This window comes from Schistocerca americana, chromosome 7, assembly GCF_021461395.2.
Source record: "Schistocerca americana isolate TAMUIC-IGC-003095 chromosome 7, iqSchAmer2.1, whole genome shotgun sequence".
NCBI lineage: Eukaryota > Metazoa > Arthropoda > Insecta > Orthoptera > Acrididae > Schistocerca > Schistocerca americana.
The window spans coordinates 457,194,142-457,217,577 of record NC_060125.1 but is presented as its reverse complement, the minus strand read 5'-3'; the positions used below and the strand labels follow the sequence as shown (position 1 = coordinate 457,217,577).

General features: G+C 44.6%; 1 protein-coding gene and 1 long non-coding RNA gene across 2 annotated transcripts in view; both read left to right on the top strand.

Annotated features, from left to right (window-relative positions):
* LOC124622160 overlaps nucleotides 1-16,052 on the top strand; it is a 158,980-nt gene extending 142,928 nt beyond the window's left edge. Inside the window, exon 4 of the long non-coding RNA XR_006980598.1 lies at nucleotides 15,952-16,052. This is a non-coding gene — a long non-coding RNA (uncharacterized LOC124622160). The remainder of the gene's footprint in view (nucleotides 1-15,951) is intronic.
* Nucleotides 16,053-16,114: 62 nt separating this feature from the next.
* The window catches only part of LOC124622159 (facilitated trehalose transporter Tret1-2 homolog), a 37,272-nt gene continuing 29,950 nt past the window's right edge, over nucleotides 16,115-23,436 (top strand). The window contains exon 1 of the mRNA XM_047147800.1: nucleotides 16,115-16,214. The gene's annotated coding sequence lies outside the window, so the exon portion shown is untranslated. The remainder of the gene's footprint in view (nucleotides 16,215-23,436) is intronic.

Here is a 23,436-nt window from a genome sequence, read left to right as displayed (position 1 = left end):
CAACCGCATTAATCCTCATTCAACAAGCCTGATCATCCATTTTGGATTGCGGACACATTCGCGTTTCTTATGCTGATAGGGAGTAGCAGGGAGACAGTGACGAGAGAAGGGGGAGGACACTAGTAATGTGAGAGAAAGATAAAGAAAGATTTAGTAAAAGGATTTTGAATGTTCTGTGTTAAAAGAGCGCAAATATCGTCGCATGCCAAAATTTGTGGTGAGGAAGGCAGAATGAGGACTGGGGCAGCTGGTCCCCCACAAACCTGATAGTGCTGACAAGATCATTTTTTAGCTGCCGAACTATTATTGGACCAAACGAATCGCACACAACGCTGTAGCAGTAAATAACTTGGGTGTGTGGCTACTTATAGCTACGTTCCAGTTCAAAGTTGGACATGTAGTTATCTCAGAGATGAAGCACGGAAAGTGATCGTGGGAAACGGTTTTGTGGCAGCAACGCAGGATTGCTTTTAATACTGCAAGCATCTCATTCTCTTTGAAACTCAGACAGAACGGAAAAGTGTATTCTTAAACACGCCCTGAACAAGAATGCAATCTTCTGTAACGTTAAGGTTCAGGACATGATATTTTAAAGTTATTTGATTTCAGTACTTTAAAAACCAATAAAGTTAGAGGATAGGAATATTTTATTTTCTGGAACGTAATAACGAAGAGAATAAATGATGATTTGACTGAATTCTAAAGGCTTTATACCTCGTGATATATTCATGGCCATACTTTAAACACATGTAAGGAACCCATCTTATAATCGAGCAATATGCAGTGAGCATGCTTGTCTCAATAAGCTCGCTTAGTTTTCCTGTTCAGAAATCTGAAATTTCAAAACACAAAGACTTCACGTCATATGTAAAGCAATGAACCGCCATTTTTCTCGGCGTCGTCTGTTGATGACTTACGTTCAGGCCTGAAAGCATGCAAGCGATTAATCGATGTGTACTGCTGACAGACGCAGTTGCCCCTGCATGATTTAATTTGCCTCTGGGTGTCAATTACGATCAACAGCACAGACACCACAGAACTGAGGTGATCGAGGGTGGGCTAGGAAATACCTGAAAGTATTCCTGAATCAGTGGCTCAAAAAAATGGCTCCGAACACTATGGGACTTAACTTCTGAGGTCATCAGTCCCCTAGAACTTAGAACTACTTAATCCTAACTAACCTAAGGACATCACACAAATCCATGCCCGAGGCACGATTCGAACCTGCAACCGCAGCGGTTACGCGGTTCCAGACTGCAGCGCCTAGAACCGTTCGTCCACTCTGGTCGGCCCTGAATCAGTGGTATCCGGTTCTATTCGTTGGCAATCACAGGAGTCGTCTGATCCTGAAGCCAGTCGTTGAAGAGTGTGGAAGCGATCTGACAGCAACAAGTGTCTAAATCGTGCTGTCCCACTGATACAGCAGGAAGATGGGTCAATCCTGTTGAGGCCAGGTGTCGGACGCCTCTCATCGCTATGGGTGGTTATTTGACAGCCATGTATTATCCTAGCAGAATCCTTCAACCTGTTATCCTGCCCTGATGTTATCGTTACGCAGATGGTTTCCTCTTTCGTGATGATAACGCAAGTGCACATCGCGCCAGCCCGTGTAGACATCCCTGCAAGATGCAGACCTGTGGCGTGTGCTACATGAAAACGATTGACCATGCATGAGACCCGATAAAACTCGCAGGAACTCTTCTCGTACAGTCTGTAGATTCTTACGCAAAAGAAGCTCAAGATATGCTGGAACAAATTTCAGCAGACTGAATTCTTATGTATGTTGGTATGGTTGTTATCGTTTGGACAGCAGTTAGAAGCAATGGCTACACCCCATTCTGAATACCATTCAAATGACAATACAAGTATGATACGATACCCAGAGTTGTGCAACAGTGTGTTAAAAGTCACCCAGCAGCAGATTTTGGTTTCACTAACGTCCAAACATGAGCACTTTGGTGCAAACTGCCCCAGGTCTGGATATTGTTCTGTTTTTATTTCTCAATAAAGATATTATTTTTGCTTCCTAATGTTTATTCTTTCAATCCCTGTCTGTCTCCTTCAATCTAAGCTCACTTATCTTCACAGAAGTATAGCTGGTGCAGAATATTTTGAACAGGTTACTAATATTTGACCAAAACAAACACCATTTTCTTTTCGAAGAGCTGTTATATCCTATCGAAGAAAAGAAACTTGGTCTTACACGGTGCGTTTTAAACGTATCGTTGGAAAGTAGAAACCTATGGAAAATATTCTTCCGTGTTTCCCCACAAGTTCGCAAGGCGACGACCCAACTAAGACGAAGGCACTGTGCCCTTTAACAGCTCATCAGCGACCTGCCGACGGTCCTTGGGCATATAAATAGCAGCCTGCCTCCGACCGCTCTCCCCTCCCCACCAACCTCCCACCACTCCCCCAACCACCACTCCCTCTTCAGGCGAACGCTTTTCTACGCTATCTGCTTCTCCTTTTCCACCCTGTCCGATAAAATCTTGACAGCAGACAGGACCCTACCCCGTTCGGCATGGAGAGGACGAATGGATTCTTACGCAAAAAAGTTCTTCTCACCTCGCTCTCCTGCTGTATTTACGGAACTTCATTATAAATTGTTAAACCTCGAATACACGCTAACGATAGTACTACTATATATATGAAGCTTTTAAGAAGTTTTAAATATCTATTTTTATTCCTGCTTATTATTATTGTATGTAGTCGTTCCTCATATATGTGTTAAAATATTTATTGCGATTGCATTGTCAGCATTTTGTCATTTTAGCCATGTTCGGAGGTGTGGATATACGCATTGTTGAGACTAGTATTTATGTTATTTACTTGTATTTATTTGTTTAACCCGGTCAGGCCAGGGCGTTGGAGTCCTCCCTTACATCCGACGCAGAGTTGCACAGATGCTCAGTATCTTCCTTTACAGCATAATTACCTCAGAAATAACAATAATTATAATAAGACAATTATTAATATAATGATCTGAATTTCTGTGCAGAATATGTGAATAATAACGGTAGCGGTGTGTATAAAAAGAAGATGTAGTTATATAATATAGATATTTTGTGATACAAGGAGTTCTGGGAAGGGAAATTTAAGGACACTGTAGCAACCAAGGACGCTGGGAAATGCCGGCCGCTGTGGCCGAGCGGTTCTAGGCGCTTCAGTCACAAACCGCGCTGGTGCTACGGTCGCAGGTTCGAATCTTGCCTCGTGTATGGATGTGTGTCATGTCCTTAGGTTAGTTAGGTTTAAGTAGTTCTAAGTCTAGGGGAATGATGACCTCAGATGTTAAGTCCCATAGTGCTTGGAGCCATTTGAACCATTTTTTTACGCTTATTTAGTGAGATATTTGGCCCAGTCACGATCAGTGGACCACCCTGTATAAATGACGGGATGAACGAGCTGCAATTCTATTTGTACGTTTATTTTTAAGTGCTGACTACAGTATTTATTATTACATGATATAATAAACTCCTAGGTAACAAGTATTCTAAATAATCGATTTTGAAGTTCCTATATTATGACGTCTTGTGTTGTCGGGTGTTCTGCCGGATATGAGCGCCGTACTGGCTCGATGTTTTGGTAACATAGTTCGTAACCTCCATCAGGTGCGACCTGGGACTGCTCCTCGAGTGGACCTGGAAGACTAGGCTGGAAGGAATAATCTAAGTGATAATGAGTGCGTACAGGATCAATGACATCATTATTGCTGCTGAAGTATATATGTTATTAAATCTCTTTTGAGACTGTAGATGCCATTTAGCTCTCTAATGTAAAGAGGCAGGTTATTCGAGGGACATGTTTCTGACGCTGAAAAGCGCATACAAATTTTCGGCGAGTAGCGCACAAGTATTACACGGTTCAGGCATATTTATGTGGCCACCTGCCTGAAGCTTGAATAATCATCTTCTGCAGCGTTGACATGCAGGACGAGTGCCTAAGAGGCTCTGGAAGGTACCGACAGAGAAGTGGAGCCTTGCCGACTGCAGTGTCGCGGTCAGCTGCGCTACGTTCCTCGGTTGAGTATCCATAGCGCGGACAGGCCGATCGAAGAGGTCCCTCAGATTTTCGATTGGGTTTACATCCGAGGAGTTTCGTGGCCAGGGTAGTATGGTAAACTCATATGGTGCTCTTCGAACCTCGCACGTATACCTCCAGCTGTGTGATACGTGAGACACGAAAACATTCCTCAGGTCACAACTCTCCCTCCTCCGGCCTGGACAATTAACACGATTGTTGAAGGTCCACACACGGCAACGGATCTGTGCTCGACAGATCATAAAACGTGATTCATCTGAAAAACCACCTGTCACCATTCAGTGCACGTCTTGTAGTGGTACTGGCGTGCAAATTCCAGCCTTCGTCGCCGGTGAACAGCAGTCAGCGTGGGTGCATAAACCAGGCGCCTGCTGCAGAGGCTCATACACTGGAACGTTCACAGAACGGTCCTTCAGGAGGCACTACTGTACAGCCTTGATTCATCTGTGCGTCAGTTGCTCAACAGTCGCACGTCCATTCACCTGCACACATCTCCACAGCCGTCGTTTACCCTAGTCATCTATGGCCCGAGATGCGCCACATCTCCCTCGTCGCCGGTTTTGGATAACGCCGTTCCGTTGCACGGTATGCTTCAACCACGGCGGCACACGATCAGATTACAGACTTAGCCGTTTCGGAAATGCCTACCAAAGCCAATGATCACACCCTTTTGGACGCCAGATAAATAGGTGCGTTTGTGCATTACACAACGGCAGCACTGTTTTCTGCGTCCCCCGGGCATCTTTTATACACCCTCCTCCCTCCTCTACTAGCGCTGGCACCTACGGTCTGTGAGTGTTTTTTGCACGTTGACGTCGAACACAGGCGGTCGACACATTAATGTGACTGGACTGTGTATAATGTAGTGGGCTTTCGAACGCGACACGTTTTGCAAATACGGTATCTATCACATTCCGGCACCTGCCTCCGAATGCGGGGTCGTCATCGCAGGGCTGTGCTGTTACGTTAGACTAAGAGGTAACCCGCTTTAAATCCTGGCCCAGGATGAAATTTACACAGCCATTATATGGATAGGCAGAGCGCGGATAGGTGATGGTGTAAGGCTACAAATCACCGCACTGTGCGCCAATTTCTGAATTAAATTCCAACGTTACGTTTGGCGTCCCCCTTGGTGGGAGAAGAGAGGAGCAGGTTGTGTGCTCGCACCGAGTTTCACCCTCTCCCTATTCTCTTCCTCTCTATACAACACAAGTATAACACCAGACTATACGCACATCCATACACTCACCTACACTCCATAAGACGTAACTCTCTGATATCCGCTAGAAAAGGCGACATCCTGCGCGGTGGAAGAAAACACATTCCCACTCAGGGTCTCCCATCCAACAACGGCATACGACTTAACTATTTGTAAGATATCTATGAAAAGTGGCCAAGTGCGAGTAGGACTCGCGTTTTAAGAGTTCCTGGCTATCTTAATTGTGTATACAGATAGATCATCCAAACCGGGAATCACGAATGTCGACGATTTTTGCTAATTATCGATAACAATATTGGTAAAATATAGATTCCGGGAATTCCAAGATATTCGAGAAAGTTTTAATTTTAAGTTCAGTTTTTTGTGTAATTTCGCTTTACTTACATTATAAAGATACGTGAGCGTAATTTTTTGTGATCCTATGGATTCAGGAATCATTTAAGTTTTTAAATTACATTATTAAAAGTAGTTCAATTGTGACAGAACTTGACTAATAGCTGACGTCTGATACATCCTTTCAAACCATAGGGAATTTTGAAATTTATTCCAGGGACTTAAATTCCCGTCAAAAATAAAAGTAGATATTTTATATAAAACAAAACAGTCCATGAAACGTCGAACGACGATATTGGTATCTTTAAGGTAAGAGTGATTACTCATTTACAGGTACTGTAAAATCTCGCTTCTTGCAAATTTTCTTGATGGTAGGTCAACGGAAACTACTCTCTAGGTTTTGATGAATGAGTTTAGGAGTATGAAAATATGTGATCTAACTGATTGTACTTTTTAATGCATAGACGTAGAAGCATTCATTTTACACCTCCAAGGGACCGTCGACCTTGGAATGCGACACAAATAATTTGATATGTCTGTAGATTCCTAAGAAAACGAATCTTAATAGACGGACAGACAGACTGTCGTATAAAAAACAATTTTTTGTCCGTGCGATGTAATTACAAATTAACAACTTTCGTACTTTTTTCTCTCAATTGGCTTCTTACCAAGTTTCGTGATTCTACGTCAGTGGGGAGTACTATCGCTTTCAATGACAGAGCTGCGAGTATCAGAATCTACTTCTCTATCTACATTCACATCTGCACGGATACTCTCCAAATCACACTTAAGTGCCTAGCAGAGGTTTAATCGAACTACCTTCACAATAACTCTCTATTATTCCACTCTCGAACATCGTGGGGAAGAAACGAACATTTATTATCTTCCCGTGCGACTTCCGATTTCCCTTGTTTTATTATGGTGATCGTTTCTCCCTATGCACATCAGCGTCAAAAAAATATTTTCACATTCGCAGGAGAAAGCTGATAATTGAAATTTCGTGAGAAGATTCGGCCGCAACGAAGAACGCCTTTGTTCTAATGAAGTCCATCCGCGGCCTGTGTCATGTCCTTGACACTCTCTCCCCTATTCCTCGGTGGCACAAAACGTGCTGCTTTTCTTTGAGTTTTTTCGATGAACTCCGTTAATCCTCTCCGGTAAGGATCCCATACTGCACAGCAGTACTACAAAAGAGGACGGACAACCGTGGTGTAGGCAGTGTCTTTAGTACATCCGTTGCATCATCTATGTGTTCTGGTAACAAAACGCACTCCTTTGGTCACCTTCCCCACAACATTTTCTATGTGACATTAATGGCCGTAGGTTTTGGCAGCAATGACTTAAACGTTTAAGCGTTTTAAGTAGTTAAACGACCGTAGCCCCTTAGTATGCGATATAATTTTCAACCTTATACGTCATGCTGTTCCTAAGGAAAACGGGTGTTAATAGCTGGGCAGACAGACAACCGGACGGACAACAAGTGTTCCTATAACGGCTACGTTTTTACAGTACGGAACCAAAAAAACGTTTGAATTTTGAATTAAGTTTTTTTTAGGTCATCCGTGTAGTGTCGGGTTTGCATTAAGCCGGGGAATCATGAACTTGCTTTAATCTTCCTCAATAAAATAAAAAATAAGATATAAGTGCACATCTGCCACTTGTTTGACATATGTCTCGTTGTGTGTATCTCCAGCAAAATTTGGTCCTTGGGAGTAATGCATCAGTGATATCAAGAATGGTGACTGAAGAATATTGCCCTCTTTTGGATAAATCCTTGCTGGTGCTATTTCGGCTAGTATGAACAACTTGCAAAACCCCCGGACTCGTAATAAACTTCCAGAAATGTCTCAGTTTAGCCCTTGAGTCCGTAGAGGGTGGTACAAGGTGTGTACAGTATAACTGGCCACGCTGTCCCACCCGAGTTTTGTGATAATTAAGCCAGTCCGTCCTTGAACTGACTTAATGAAGCGCCGCATAGGAGCTCTTCCTATTTGTTATGTGGAGATGCTCTCGTAGTTCTCCTTTCAGAATCGTAGCAGCGTTGTCGGATTCTGAGAGTGCAATACTACTGTGTATGTTTTACAGAATGAAGCGGGAAGAAATTTTTTGTGCAAATAATTTTTGCACGGGATGCCGTTATGGTGCGTTTTTCTAAGAAACAGCGTGAAATGAACTTGCTCACACTAATTACAAGCTAATTATTAACGGTACCAAATCATGGTCTACCGCAGGACTATATCGAAAGGTATCCTATCGATGACTGCCGTCTATGGCGCACAGTCAGTAACTTGAGCGTACAACCGGTGTTGTTCCAATGAGATCAAACATCTTCGTTATGCCAAAGTTATTCATTTATTAATATAAATGTTTCCCGCACTGTAAAAGTACTGAAAAATAGCATCTATGATTCCTCCTAATGTCTGAGTGTCAGAAGGCAACTTTTGTCAGCAAAGATTTATTGATACCAATTACTTGATTCGCTCCAGAGTAAATTTATGTCCCCTACGTATCTCTTCGCTGAAGTCACGAGCATTTTCTGCAACGGCACCTCATCCCACTGGCTCTCAAAGCGCAACATGGCCAACCACCTTTGCTACACACACACAGCACCTACTGGTCACTCCATACGTACTACAATGCTGATACATTCATTCCAGTTATGTAAAACAGAAAAATTTGGAATAAAGTAAAATGCGCTCTTATCTGCAAAGGGGTACCTTACAAGCTTTGAGACCCGCACATATTATATTAATTGTGGTGTCTGCAGCAAGTGAGACAAGACTATGCGTCGAGGTTGTTCAACCTCTATATAATGATATCCACTTCACACACCTGCATTTGTTTATTAATCACTATCGATTTCGATGCGCCCAGGCATAATTTGTGCGGTAGAGCCACAAAGTATATTACGATATTCCTTAATCATGGATCGTTAACAAGCATGGATCCGCCTTTGGCCAGTAAAGGTGATACCATACTTGATAACGATCCATCATACCGAAATAGGATCCGCCCCTACGAAATAAATCTTCAGTATTTTCACCCAACACACTCGTCTAAAACAGATCACAACACTCTCGTCCGAGTTCGTTCTCCGTATCGTTCGCTCAGCGTGCTCTGCTGTCTCTCGCTCCGACTGATAACGATGTCGGCGAAGATTACCCTCGGCGTAGTATTCTGTTAACTCTGTTTCGGTTTCAGGAGGTATTTCTGATTTTTACTCCTTCATTCGTATCTTATTAGTTCTGTGATATCCTCCCATGTTTCCCGAAATCGAAATAAATCAGGGACGCCCTACAAGAAGGATTGCTGCCGACCCCTTGCACTGTCCTATACTGGAAAGGAAATGAGTTTAAAATACCAGTGAACTGTCAATATTTACCGCGCTCGCAAAGTGAAATAAGTTCTCATTGTTTCCGCGTAGGAAGATATCTCTGTGAGGTAGCGCAACTTGTCTCAGCCGTTTCTCAACTGTTCCCTAACTCTTACAACTGCAGTCTGGTTTCTGTACATATCGTAGACAATTTTTCTCTCTCTCTATGTTATCCTTATTAAGTCTAGAATTTCAAAAATTACGATGAATAAAAAACATTAAATACAGGTGTTAAGCTGATATCGTTATAAAGACAATACACAATCATGAGCGAAACATTATAACCACAAGTTTAATAGCGTGCTGGTCCGACTTTGAAACGAAATACATCAACGGTGCAGCGCGATATGTACTCGACTAAGCCATAGTGTGTGTACGAAGGTATTTGGCACCAGATGCCTAGGTACTGGTCGCACAATTCCCACGAAACACGGTTAAGTGGTTTGTGGATATGAAGCTAGGGTCATATAGCGTCCCAGGTGTATTTCATCTGTTCAGATATGGCACATTTGGTGGCCAAGTCATCAGTACGCGTTCTCTATTATGTTCCTCAAACCACTATAGCAAATGGTTCAAATGGCTCTGAGCACTAAGGGACTTAACATCTGAGGTAATCAGTCCCCTAGAACTTAGAACTACTAAACCTAACTAACCTAAGGACATCACACACATCCATGCCCTAGCCAGGATTCGAACCTGCGGTCGTAGCAATCGAGCGGTTCCGGACTGAAGCGCCTAGAACCGCTCAGCCCCACGGCCGGCACCACAATAGCACGAGTCTACCCTTGGACATGGACAGTTACGAGGGCTATTCGGAAAGAATGGTCCGATCGGTCGCGAAAAGGAAAGCACTGTGAAAATCTAAAATGTTTTATTTGCAACAGTTAGATACAGCTTCCAGCTAGTTCTCTACATAGTCGCCGCTCCGACGTAGACATTTATCACTGCGTTGTACCAACTCCTCAATGCCCTCGTCGCTGGCCTACAGCTCGTTGTCTGTGACAAAATGTTGTCTTCTTAGCCAGATGTTCATGTGAATAGTATTGTGAGCTGTAATGTGGGTAATCAATCACATCCCCTAGAAAACGCTGCGGGAGCATCTCCATTGGCCAGCATGAAGGAGGAAACGTATGACAGTCAGGTTACGTGGGCTCAATTGCTTCAGGCGAAAGCTCTCACTAAAACCTCACACTTAGGAGGGGGGTGCATTTTTTCTAGGCAACTTTAGGTTCTCAGGATGCGCTCAAATCTGAAAAGAGCGACGTGACGCAATCGACGGGCGTAGTGGCGACACTGCCCATTACTTCTGTGCCAAGTTTCATCGGATTTTCACTGTCATTTCCATTTCGCAATCGATCTGACCTTACTTTTCCAATGGCCCTCGTATCTTCCTGGAAGAGTCAGTCACCGTCACGGAAGTCATCACGCATGAAGGAATCCAGTTGCGAGTTCTTAGATGTCACGTACCCAGGCGAATGTCAACCCACAGAGTAACCGTGCCCCACTATACTCCGTCTGTCACACGGTGCTTGTTTTTTGGCTGATGGCACACATAGATATGACCAGAAAACTAGTGCATCCAGTCAGGCAACATGTTAAGACTGGTCCATAATCTACTGTAGATCCGATGATATGGTGCCCATTTGAATCGTAACTGATGATCTAGTCATGGAACACGTAGGAGTCGTCTGTTGTGAAGCTCCAGGTTCGACAAGGAGCCTTGAACGCCGTGCTCCCAAACACTTGTGCTAGCATCAATACCGTACTCTGCCACAGATCTCCGCCTGTGCTGTCTTACAGAACGACCAAGTCTCCGATCTGTGACGAGTCGTCCAACACCTTGTTGCCTACTCGTTGTTTCACCATCCTTCAACCACTTTTCAAAGCTGCTCACTACCGTAGTACTCTAACAGACCACCAGCTTCGCCTTTTCCGAGAATCTCGTTGCTAGGAGCCAGGCCATGACAATCTGCGCCTTGTAAGAAGCGTCACTTCTTTCTTTCTCAGTGCTTATCCTATCTGAACACCAATGCCTTGTGATAGCAGTTCAGTTTATAAAGGGTGTTCCTAAAATGAATGTAAAAAATTAGAGGGCTTGTAGCGTGTCTCACAATAAGTGACTTCCGCATAGCAACAACCCATGTCCGCACCCCTTAGCGTTCGGTCCTATACGTCACTTAACAGCGCAGCGCGAAACCACGAATTTGCGTATACAATCAGACACACAATTAGAAACGGTAGCAGGCTACGGAGTAACGTTTTACTTGCAAACTTTAAAACACTGCTGGAAGCTACGCCGTCTTCCTTGAATGCATGGCGTACAACGATGGCTGAGGGATTCTCGCACAATTTCAAATACATACAGAAAACTGTGAATTACATCAGCGGCTGCCGTAATGACGGTCTTTCAGCTCTTCATTCATCTCGATAGGCGTTTCACAAACAGCAGATGTCAGGCGTCCCCAGATGAAAAAGTCAAGGGTTTTTTAAGTCGGAAGAACGCGCAGGCCATGCCACTGGCCCACGGCGCCATATCCAGCTCGCACCAAAAGTCTCACGCAAATGAATTCGCACCGCATGAGCGAAGTGCGAAGACATACCATCATGTTGATACCACATGCACTGTCGCATGTTGGTATGTTCCAGTTACTCAGACACTGTCTCCCTTATGAAGATTAAATATCTGTTTACGTTCAGTCGTTGGCAAAGCAAGTATCAATCATTCGCCTACCATACTAGCCCCAACATTGACGACGAAGCGCCATTGGTACTACGAACAAAGGCGACATGCGGATCTTCCCCTGAATGTAAGTGTTGATTATGGCTTTTGACCGGCCGGAGTGGCCGAACGGTTCTAGGCGCTACAGTCTGGAAGCGCGCGACCGCTATGGTCGCAGGTTCGAATCCTGCCTGGGGCATGGATGTGTGTGATGTCCTTAGGATAGTTAGGTTTAAGTAGTTCTAACATCTATGGGACTGATGACCACAGCAGTTAAGTCCCATAGTGCTCAGAGCCATTTGAACCATATGGCTGTTGAATCCACTTTCCCTTCTAAAGGACACATTATATGTAAGAAGTACAAAGTACGGGAATTGAGATTGAGTGACGCAATTCTACAAAAACCGCTGGCAGAAGTCAATGTGATGCGAAAAATCTTCTCTGTTAACGGCTTGAATTTTCTGAAGGTGGTTAAGGGTGCAAATCGTCTTCATTCCGCACATGCCAGACTGCGAGCTTGCTTGCCATGAGTTTGCTGAGGGCGTGTTTTGCATCAGTTGTAACGCCTTCTCTTCAAACTACGGTGTAAGCGCTGTGCGTCGACGGCCATGTCTGTCTGGCCTTCGAACCCGCATCACAAAACGAATGCATCGGACTTCGATGTAGGCCGTAAGTGCTCATACGGCATTACGATACCTTGTTAGCCGATAAGTCACCTCTAGTGCACCTGCCTCTCTTTGGGACCTGTAGATGGAGATGGACATGCATGGCTCTGGCACTCGACGATTCAGAAACTGCTAAAAGTACAACAGTTGAGCAGATAGAGTATTTCCATCTGCCACCCCGTAAGCACAGTGCATTCCTACCGCCTCACTCTGACGGAAAGCGCGCCATTTCCCTCCTCTCAACATAGAACCACGCTCAAGAGTGTCCCCATTTGTTGACGGGCGAATCCAACTCTCCACTGTACACAGATGCCGCTCTCTATGCCATTTCGTATCAAACAGAAATTTGTACTGGCAAACGCGACGCGTTCGCGTCCAAGCAAATGACAGGCGAAACTCCATGGTGTTGCCCCGCCAGGTATACCTGCAACCATTTCGACCAGGATGACAGGCTGTATGCCTACCTTCCCAGCGGCGCGCACCGCTGTTAACCTTGTTACTCCACCGAGCGAGGTGGCGCAGTGGTTAGACACTGGACTCGCATTCGGGAGGACGACGGTTCAATCCCGCGTCCGGCCATCCTGATTTAGGTTTTCCGTGATTTCCCTAAATCACTCCAGGCAAATGCCGGGATGGTTCCTTTGAAAAGGCACGGCCGACTTCCTTCCCCGTCCTTCCCTAATCCGATGAGACCGATGACCTCGCTGTCTGGTCTCCTTCCCCAAAATAACCAACCAACCTTGTTACTGCTACGTCCGACCTCCTGCGGGAATCTCAGAGTAGCGAGCATGGCGCAAATGGATAGGGACTGCAGATAGTTGGCGCTATTTGGGAATGTGGATCTGCTGTGAGAGGTGCCAAGATATTCTGTGCAATTGCTTTAGCACTGTGCCCCGGATGGCGCAGTGGTTACCGCACCAGAATAGTAAGTTTAGAACCCTGGTGTGCTACACTTTTTCACTCGTCACCGCTGATTCCGCATAATGTCCTGAAGCAGCTAACATCAGTAATACCTTCCCTTTTCTTTCCTTCCTTCCCACCTCCAACTTCAATTTACATACATACTTTACATTCATTTCAGGAACACACTGTACACAGCGCTTTCCTTAACGTGTCACGGGCTCCCAACACCAATAGGTGGCATTGAGTTTCGTGGTTGGTTGTGGTCACATTCTTTCATCTCATCGGTGTAAGGTTCCCTGCACAGAATGTGTATCAGCTGACGTCCGCAGTTTCTTGGAGAAAGATGGAAGTTGTGCAATGTGTAGTTGAATTTCAATTAAGTTTTAATTTATTGTCACGTATTTTTGAGCTATTATCTAGAAACTCTAAACGGGTAGTACATATTCAATAATCATAGTGACATACAATGGATTATACTATGTAAATAGTAATGAAGTACGTTAACAGCATCGATTGGTAATATTAATGTAGAAATTAAACAGAAAATTGAAAATAAGAGTCTATTAAAGAAAACATAAACTGAAATTAATTAATTCAAGTTATAAGTGAATAACTTCGGAGCTTTTATCACAGGAAGCCTAGGAATATTTCGAGGATTTCCCAATAACTAGAACCATATGTACTTCTAAACCTATTGCTGCTATACTACTCTACATTTCCCACACTGGTATGTGCATGCCTCGGCGATTTCAAGTCTATGCTTACCTGTGTAAATGGCCATGGCATTCTTTCATCCCATCTTTCCTCTGTTTTTTGAAAAAAATCTTTCTCCTAATCAAATTTGTATGTTCCTGTCATTGTCTATAGTGAAGGAATAGCTTCTTATGCTCTGTTGACGTTATATTGATACTCTGAACGTCCACTTGATCTTATAGACTGAAAGTTAAGCACTTGCCTTTCAGATATTTTTTGTGCAATCATAGTAACCGTATTTCACTAGTTCTGGTCACATACAGTTGTTTCCAGGTCGCAGTCAATTTGTCTGCAATCTGTCTCTACCTGAAAAAGAGGGCAGCTGAAAAAAGGCGTGAACAGCGGAGCCTTTCACTCCACATTCACAGATTGGTGTGTTACTACATCCCACTTGATGAAAATCTTTGAGATGTAGACAATGATCTTATGATAGTTCCACCGTACCTCGAGTAGGAGCAATGTCACTCTGTTTCACTCTGTTCCTGATGTTTTTGGATGTATTGTGAACCCACCTTGCAGTGCTTCTAGTGGCTGTACCACACGCAACGGTAATTTATAGTCAGTAGTTGCAGAATAGGCAGTTCGATGCATAAACTTAAACGCTTCTGAGTAACAGGTTGCCGGCCGTGAGGCCGAGCGGTTCTAGGCGCTTGAGTCCGGAACCGCGCTGAGGCTGCGGTCGCAGGTTCGAATCCTGCCCAGGGCATGGATGTGTGTGATGTCCTTAGGTTAGTTAGGTTTATGTAGTTCTAACAAGGGAACCTCCCCATCGCACCCCCCTGAGATTTAGTTATAAGTTGGCACAGTGGATAGGCCTTGAAAAACTGAACACAGATCAATCGAGAAAACAGGAAGAAGTGGTTTGGAACTATGAAAAAAATAAGCAAAATATACAAACTGAGTAGTCCATACGCAAGATAGGCAACACCAAGGAATGTGTGAGCTCAGGAGCGCCGTGGTCCCGTGGTTAGCGTGAGCAGCTGCCGAACGAGAGGTCCTTGGTTCAAATCTTCCCTCGAGTGGAGAGTTTAATTTTTTATATTCAGGCAATTATTATGTGTCCGTCCGTCCGTCCGATGCGAGGTAACTGCGCCGTAGTATGGGGACGCTACACCTAAACATACATCGAAACATATTCCTGTCATGTAACGCACATGCTGTCACCAGTGTCGTATAGAATATATCAGACGTGTTTTCCTGTGGGGGAATCAGTTGACCTATGACCTTGCGATCAAATGTTTTCGGTTCCCATTGGAGAGGCACGTCCTTTCGTCTACTAATCGCACGGTTTTGCGGTGCGGTCGCAGGACACGCACACTTAACTTATTACAGTGAACAGAGACGTCAATGAACGAATGGACAGATCATAACTTTGCGAAAATCTTATTACAGTGAACAGAGACGTCAATGAACGAGCGGACAGATCATAACTTTGCGAAAATAAACAACGTAAACCTTTCACTCGAGGGAAGACAAGAACCAAGGACCTCCCGTTCCGCAGCTGCTCACGCTAACCACGGGACCACGGCGCTCCTGTGCTCACACTGTCCTTGACGTTGCATATATTTCACATGGACTACTAAGTGTGTATAGTTTGCTTATTTTTTTCATAGTTCCAAACAACTTCTTCCTGTTTTCTCGATTGATCTGTGTTCAGTTTTTCAAGGCGTATCCACTGTGCCAACTTATAACCAAATCTGAGGGGGGTGCGATGGGGAGGTTCCCTTGTAAGTCTAGGGGACTGATGACCTCAGATGTCCAGTCCCATAGTGCTCAGAGCCATTTGAACTATTTTTGAGTAACAGATTTTACATGTTCTAGAAGGTTTCTTTTCTCACCTAGAATAATGCTTAAATATCTACAAGCAGTGCTGCGTTTTACGGGTAAATCTGTGAAGGCTCAGAGTAACGATGTGTAGCGTAGCGTGTTTGGGTTGGGGCAGCCACCCTGGGCGGGGCGACGGCCGGCCTGGTGGGCGGCTGGACGAGCAACGCGGCGCCGGCGCTGCGGCTGCGCGGCCTGTCGGAGCCCTCGCTGGCGTGGGTGGGCGCGCTGCCCGCCGCCGGCGCGCTGCTGGGGGCGCTGCCCGCGGGGCTGCTGGCCGCCAGCCTGGGCCGCCGCCGCCTGCTCGCCGCCGCCGCCGTGCCCAGCGCCGCCGCCTGGCTCGCCGTCTACTTCGCCATCGGCGACATCGACTCTCTGGAGGTGGGTCGCCGCCTCTGCTGCTTACCGGCGCGGTCGCGTTCACGCCTTGCTTATCACAGGCCCCACTGTACGCCTCACACCAGCTGCGCAGGTCGTCATAATCGTCACACATTAACCCATTCCCACAGTTTTCATTGAGACAGAGGTCTTTTTTTTCCTCAGTACTGTATGTTATTCCCAAGAACACTCAACATTGCACTAAGGTGACAGAAGGTATGGAATAGTGATATACATACATACAGATGGCAGTAGTGTCCTGTACACAAGTTATAAAAGGGCAGCGCACGGCCGAAGATTTTTTTTTTGTACTTAGGTGATTCATGAGAAAAGATTTCCGACGTAATTATGGCAGGAGTACTAACAGACTTTGAACGTGGAATGGTAGTTGGAAATAGACGCATGGGGCATTCCATTTGGGAAATCATTAGAGAATTCAATATTCCGAGTTCACAGTGTCAAGAGTGTAACGTAAATACCAGATACGAGGCATTACCTCCCAGCACGGACAACACAGTGGCCAACGACCTTTACATAACAACTGAGAGCACTGGCATTTATGTAGAGTCGTCGGTCGGTGCTTACAGACAAGCAACACTGTTAGTAATAACCACAGAAATCAAAGTGAGACTTTCGATGAACGTTTCTGTTATGAAAGTGGGGTGAAATTTGGCGTTAATGGGATATGACAAGCCGACGACTGACGCGAGTGCCTTTGCTAACAGCACAACATCGCTTGCAGCGCCATTCCTAGGATGTTGACCATATCAGTTGGACCCCAGACGACTGGAAAACGTTGACCTGTTCCAATAAGTGCCGATTTCACTTGGTGAGAGCTGATGGTAGGGTTCGATTGGTGGACAGACCTCACAAAGCCATGCACCCAAGCTGTTCAAAATGGTTTAAATGGCTCTGAGCACGATGGGACTAAACTTCTGAGGTCATCAGTCCCCTAGAACTTAGAACTACATAAACCTAACTAACCTAAAGACATCACACACATCCATGTCCGAGGCAGGATTCGAACCTGCGACCGTAGCGGTCGCGCAGTTCCAAACTGTATCGCTTAGAACCGCTCGGCCACCCCGGCCGGCGACCCAAGTTGTCAAAAATTCCCTGTGCAAACTGGTGGTGGCTTCATAATAGTGTGGGCTGTATTTACTTCGAATGGACTGGGTCCTCTGCTGCTACTGAATCGACAATTGACTGGAAATGGTTATGTTCAGCAACTAGAAGGTCAATTGTAGCCACTATTGGACTTCGTGTCAAATCGCAGAGTCGCTGGGCCACACTTGTTTACCATTCATTTGAGAGACATACAGGACAGTTCGAACTAATTGTTTGTCAACTCAGATCGTCCTACGTTACCCTCATCGAACATTTTTAGGTACATAATGGAAAGGCCAGGTCGTGCATAAAGTCCTGCATCGGCAAAACTTTCGCAATTATGAATGGCTGTAGAGGTGACATGGCTCAGTATTTCTACATGGAACTTGCAACGTTTTACTGAGTGCAAGCCATGTCAAGCTGGGAAAAAGGAGGTCTGACACGATATTTGGAGGTATCCTATGACTTCAGTCCCCTCACTGTACATGCACTTACGGAGTCAGTAACTTCACGATTTCGGTGACAGCTCGAACTTAAAAGTTCATGGGAAATTAGAGTGTTAAGTTCAGAGTAGAGTGCAGAAAGGAAGGGAAAGAGCACTAGGGTCACCGCGGGGGGTTTATTGTCTGATGACATAAAACAAGAAAAACTTGATTTCGATTTTGGAACAAATGGGTGATCCAGTATAAAGGATTGTGAAAAGCTGAAACTGCATTCCCAGCAGTATGTCTTGGAAGCAAGCAGCCAGTGTCCATCTTTGCCTACAGCATCAAATTCATATCCTACTACTGGTGTAATTCGACATTGTTTTCACAGTCACAGTGGAGTGGACCATGTGTGATGATAGGTTAAGGATGGTGTGGGATAGCACAAGTCTACTTAGATAATAATGGACTACACGTTCAATAAAAATTTTCCTTTTTGATAAAGACACACAAATATATTAATAACTAGTATTTAGCTGCAGCTTCGTCCAGACATGCATGTGATGCATATATTGAACACACCTCATTCTCCCTCTCTCTGTCTACACCTCTTCTTCCCACTGTCTGTTCACCTCACCCTTACACCTCTATGTGTCCATCTCCTCCAACCCCTCTCTCTGTCCCTTCATCCGCTCCCCCCCCCCCCCCCCCGCTTGTACACTATGCTTTAATCATCCCCTCTCTCTTTCAATTTCCACCTTCCCTTCCTGCTTTCTCATCTGCACACCTCTCCTACACGCCTTCCACCTGCATCGTGCACTTCCCTCTCCCCTCCCTGTCCTTTCCCCCTCCTCCTAACTCTGACCATCCCCTCCTCTGTCCTTCTCAACTGGCACACAGAAGACATACTTGCTGCATGTGCAGCCGCTGCAGTGCAGTTCAACAAAAGAGACCAATACTACTCATGAGGCCTGCTGTTTCTGTGTCAAATTTTTAGATCACACTCACGTAATTGAAAAAAAGGAAAAGGTTACGAAATAGATGTCAAAATATGTGATATAATATGATATGATGTGAGACACTAAATAATGGACCCAGAGCCAGCACTCAGTTAATCAAGGAAAGCAACAGTCATAAGAAATCGGAGACCACGTACAAAATGGAGAAATAAAACACGTAATTGACGTTTTGAGATGGAAAAAGATACTGTCTAGTGATTGCACGTGACAGGTGAACGTGTCACATTACCTCAGCGGATGCATGGAGACGTCGGTGGCATGGATGCAATCGTAATTATTAGTTACCATCGCCATCCGGATGATCTGATTACCGTGACGAGCGAGGAAGAAGATCATTAACTGTTTTTCCACCAACTGGTAATCTTTTTGTCGGCCTCATATAGCGTATCTCAACGTAGCACCGAAATTGTAGGAGCAAGTGATCTTGAGGCCGGATCTACCAGCCAGGCAACGTCAGTTTACAGCGGCAGAATTCGATTGCTGGTGAGGCACTGATCAAGCTGTGAGGGTTTATTTAAAACCTTTGGTTTCGAAGAAAACGACCGACTGCTCAGAGAACACTGTATTGCACAGCCAACTTAACACTGCTCATGTGCACACTTTTGGGCAGGTTGCTTACTTAGGATAGACTGTTAGACAATGACTTCTGGCGACCAGAACCGCTTTTCTGACGCCTCTGTGGACCATTCATGCGTGGAGGGCCGTTCAGACTTAGTACAAAATGTACTCTAACCACGAGAAACACGGTCTTGACGAAAATTACTAACCTCTGAATTAACTGCTATTACCTTAAGCCAAAATTATGAACATTACCTCTGTACTGGGGCATCATTGCTATCTATTTGACAAGAGGGGTTATCAAAAACTAAGTGACACATTTTTATAGTAAGACAAGTAACTTTTATTGAACCTTGCACTTTTCTTCTTCAAAGTAACACAGATACATGGTACTATTTTTGAACGTTGTACAATTTTTGTACCTAAACTTTGGAGAACCTTTCCATTTGCCGCTCCACTTCACTCGCACACTGTGATGCACCTGTTATCGATACTGCAGCGGAACTATCTGTGTAGAAAACCCAGAACATGTACTACCTTCTTACAATATGCCACATTTGTTGGCAATGGTTTTAGCGTGTGTCGGCATGTTCTAACACACTTTCAGATGTCCCTACCTATCTCCAATCCTCCCGCGCAGCACACAGAAAATCAGAAATTAAACTATATTCAAAATTAATTCATAAAGTACTCTCATTGCTAGCCTTAAAGTAATGTTAATCTCTAATTATCTCATTTCCTATGTAGGGATAATAGACTGCCATCCCTGGAGTGTATGACAACACAATTTATAAAGCTGTAGATAAGTGCCTATCAGACATTTTAGTCACCATACAATAGTAATAGCTGGGTCACATCTCCTCCCTCTACAGCGTTACAAAACATGGCTGTCACGTACGAGGCCGATATCCACATCTGCGTGATTACTCTGCTATTTACAATGTAATGCCTGGCACAGGGTTGAATGAATCACCTTCAAGCTGTCTCTACCGTCCTACTCTCGAACGGGGCGCGGGGAAAACGAGCTCTTAAAGTTTTCTGTCCCAGCCCTGATTTTTCATATTTTCTCGTAATGATCGTATCTCTCTACTTAGATGGGTGCCAACAGAATCTCTTCGCAATCGGAGGAGAAAACTGGTGATCTGAATTTTATGATAAGATCCCGTTGCAACGAAAAACGCCTTTGTTTAATGATTAACACTCCCATTCATATATCATGTCTGTGACACTATCACCCCTATTTCGCGATAATAAAAAAAAACTGCCCTTCTTTGTACTTTTCGATGTCATCCGTCTCTCCCATCTTATGCGGATCCCACACCGCACAGCAATACTCCAGAATAGGGCGGACAAGCGTGGTGTAGGGAGTCTCTTTAGTAGACCTGTTGCACCTTCTAAGCGTTCTGCCAGTGAATCGTAGTTTTGGTTTATTCTACCCACAACATTATCTATGTGATCGTTCCAATTAGGTTATTTGTAGTTGTAATCCCTATGTATTTAGTTTAATTTACAGCCTTGAGATTTGTGTGACTTATCGCGTAATCGAAAGTTAGCGGATTTCTTTTAGTACTCATGTGAATAACTTCACACTTTTCTTTATTTTGCACCATACAGATATCTTATCTAAATCATTTTGCAAGTCGTTTTGATCATCTGATGACTTTACAAGACGGTAAATGACAGCATCATCTGCAAACAATGTAAGACGGCTACTGAGATTGTCTCGTACGTCTTTGATATAGATCAGGAACAATAGAGGGTCTATAGTACTTCCTTGGGGACAGCCGGATATTACTTCTGTTTTACTCGAAGACATTCCGTCTGTTACTACAAACTGTGACCTTTCTGACAGGAAATCAGGAATCCAGTCGCACAACTTAGGGGACATTCCGTTGGCACACACTTTGGTTTAGAAGACGCTTGTGAAGAACGGTGTTGAAAGTGTTCTGGAAACCCAAAAATATGTAATCAATTTAACATCCCCTGTCGAAAGCACTCATTACTTCATTAGTATAAAGAGTTAGCCCCCACAGCGTCCTGAAAAATAATCATCAATGCACTTTACCTACTTTCCATGTAAGTACTAGGCCTGCGATGCTTTGGTATGAGTATATTCAGATACAAGGCAGTGCAACTGAGGTAGAGCTGACAAAAACACCATGTTATTCTGTACGTGTGCTCTCCTGTTTCACCATTAAGTCCAACAATCGGGGAGAGCAAACGCCATTTTTTGTGCTAGATAAGAGAAAACACTGTCGAATTTCAACGTGAATAACGAGTCCTGATCGGAATGTAAAACTTGTTACATATCACAGAGGTACAACACAGCACAGCATGTAGACATGGAGTTACGAATTCAGCAACTGCATATTAATGAATCAAGCATGTTGTCAACAACCCCCAATGAATTATGACGGAGAATCTATTGGTGTTGCTATTATCAGCAGTGGTAGTGGATATATGGGGAGTAATACCGTGACGGCGTTACTAACTTTCAGAGACGATGGAGAACGGTGACCGTATCAATGTGAGGTAAGAGATCCTGGTCCAATACCGACCGAGTCGAAAGTTACAAGCTAAAATGTTTCTGATACATCTGACAGCTGACCTCTTCCTCTGCACGCTCTATGGATTCCCCACTTTGGGATGAGGCGGGGTGGATCGAAACAATAAAAAAATGTCCAGCAAATAAGGGCTCTAACAAGCATACCTTAAGTGCTATGAGCACTTGTTCAGGAGATGGTATGTGTTTCACAGTAGCAAAGATGAAGCAGCGGTCATAGCCCTTTGACATACACGCTAGAGTCCACGTTTACTGGGTGGTATTATCTTGTTTTGGTCTATACCGGTACCTCTCAAAATATTGAAAGCAAAGAGCTTGCATTGGAAAAAGCCCACCGTCAGAGGTATCAGAACTATTTTTGCTTAGTCGTTTCCGGGCCAGGACTCCTCAACAGCAACTGGTGCATTTATACTTTTCCAACATCAATGCAAATTTGTAACAGTATCACGCAATCAACCTATATACATTGACGAGCCAAACCGTTGTGTCCACGGCAAGGTTGAACTCCGACTGGCGCTGTAGCGGGCACGTGAACCACTGAGGAAGGTACATTGTCCCGTCATGTAAATGTGGCCACCTGTCAAATGCCTGAATAACCATCCTTTGCAGCGTGGACCACTGCGAGATGTGCAGGAAGAGAGTCAGTTAGGTCCTGAAAGGTTCCGACAGGAATGAGCAGCTGTGCAGACTCCATTTGCATGGCCAGCTACGCTAGTTTCTCGGTTGAGGATCCATGGCGCGAACAATCCGATAGAGGTGGTCACACTGATTCTCGATTGCGTTTCAATCCGGGGATTTCGGTGGCCAGGGAAGTACATTAAACATATCCTGGTGGTGTTTGAATCGCACACATACACTGCGAGTTATGTGGCATGTTGCATTGCCTGGCTGGTAAATGCCATTGTGCCAAGGAGAAACAAACTGCTTGTTGTTGGGGTGGGCATGGTTCCCAAGGATAGACGCACACTTGCTTTGATCCATTGCATTTCCAGTACATTGCACCTGCATGTCATTCATGGTATGCCACAACATTTTCCCCCCCCGCCGTAAGTTTCCATCTCCTAATTTGGACCCTCCCGAGGATCCAACGGTAGTCTGTCCGATGGAGCATAAAAGCTGATTCGTCTGTAAAAGTCATCTGTCGCCCGGTCTGCCACAAATTTTCAGATTGTTCCACTAATCTAAATATACTGGTACCTAATGCCTTAAATCCTGTGCGTCTTGGCTATTGAGAAAATTTAGAGAATCGGCATTTTGAAGCTGAGTAAAGAACATTCTATTACCGGCAACGTACATCCCGTGTAAATACCGCTAAAATAACATAGGAGAAATTATGTCTCGTACAGTAATACAGAAAGGCGTTTATGCCCTTCTTCATTTGCGAGTGGAACAGGGAAGGAGATAACGAGTATTGGTACCGGGTATCAGCCGCCAAGTACCGTTAGCTGGCTTGTGGAGTATATATGGAGATGTAGGTTTACAATGGGTCAGACAAGCGCTATTCCCATCTTGCGTGCAGACAGCTTCTGTCTGTATCATGTGTCGCTTCAGGA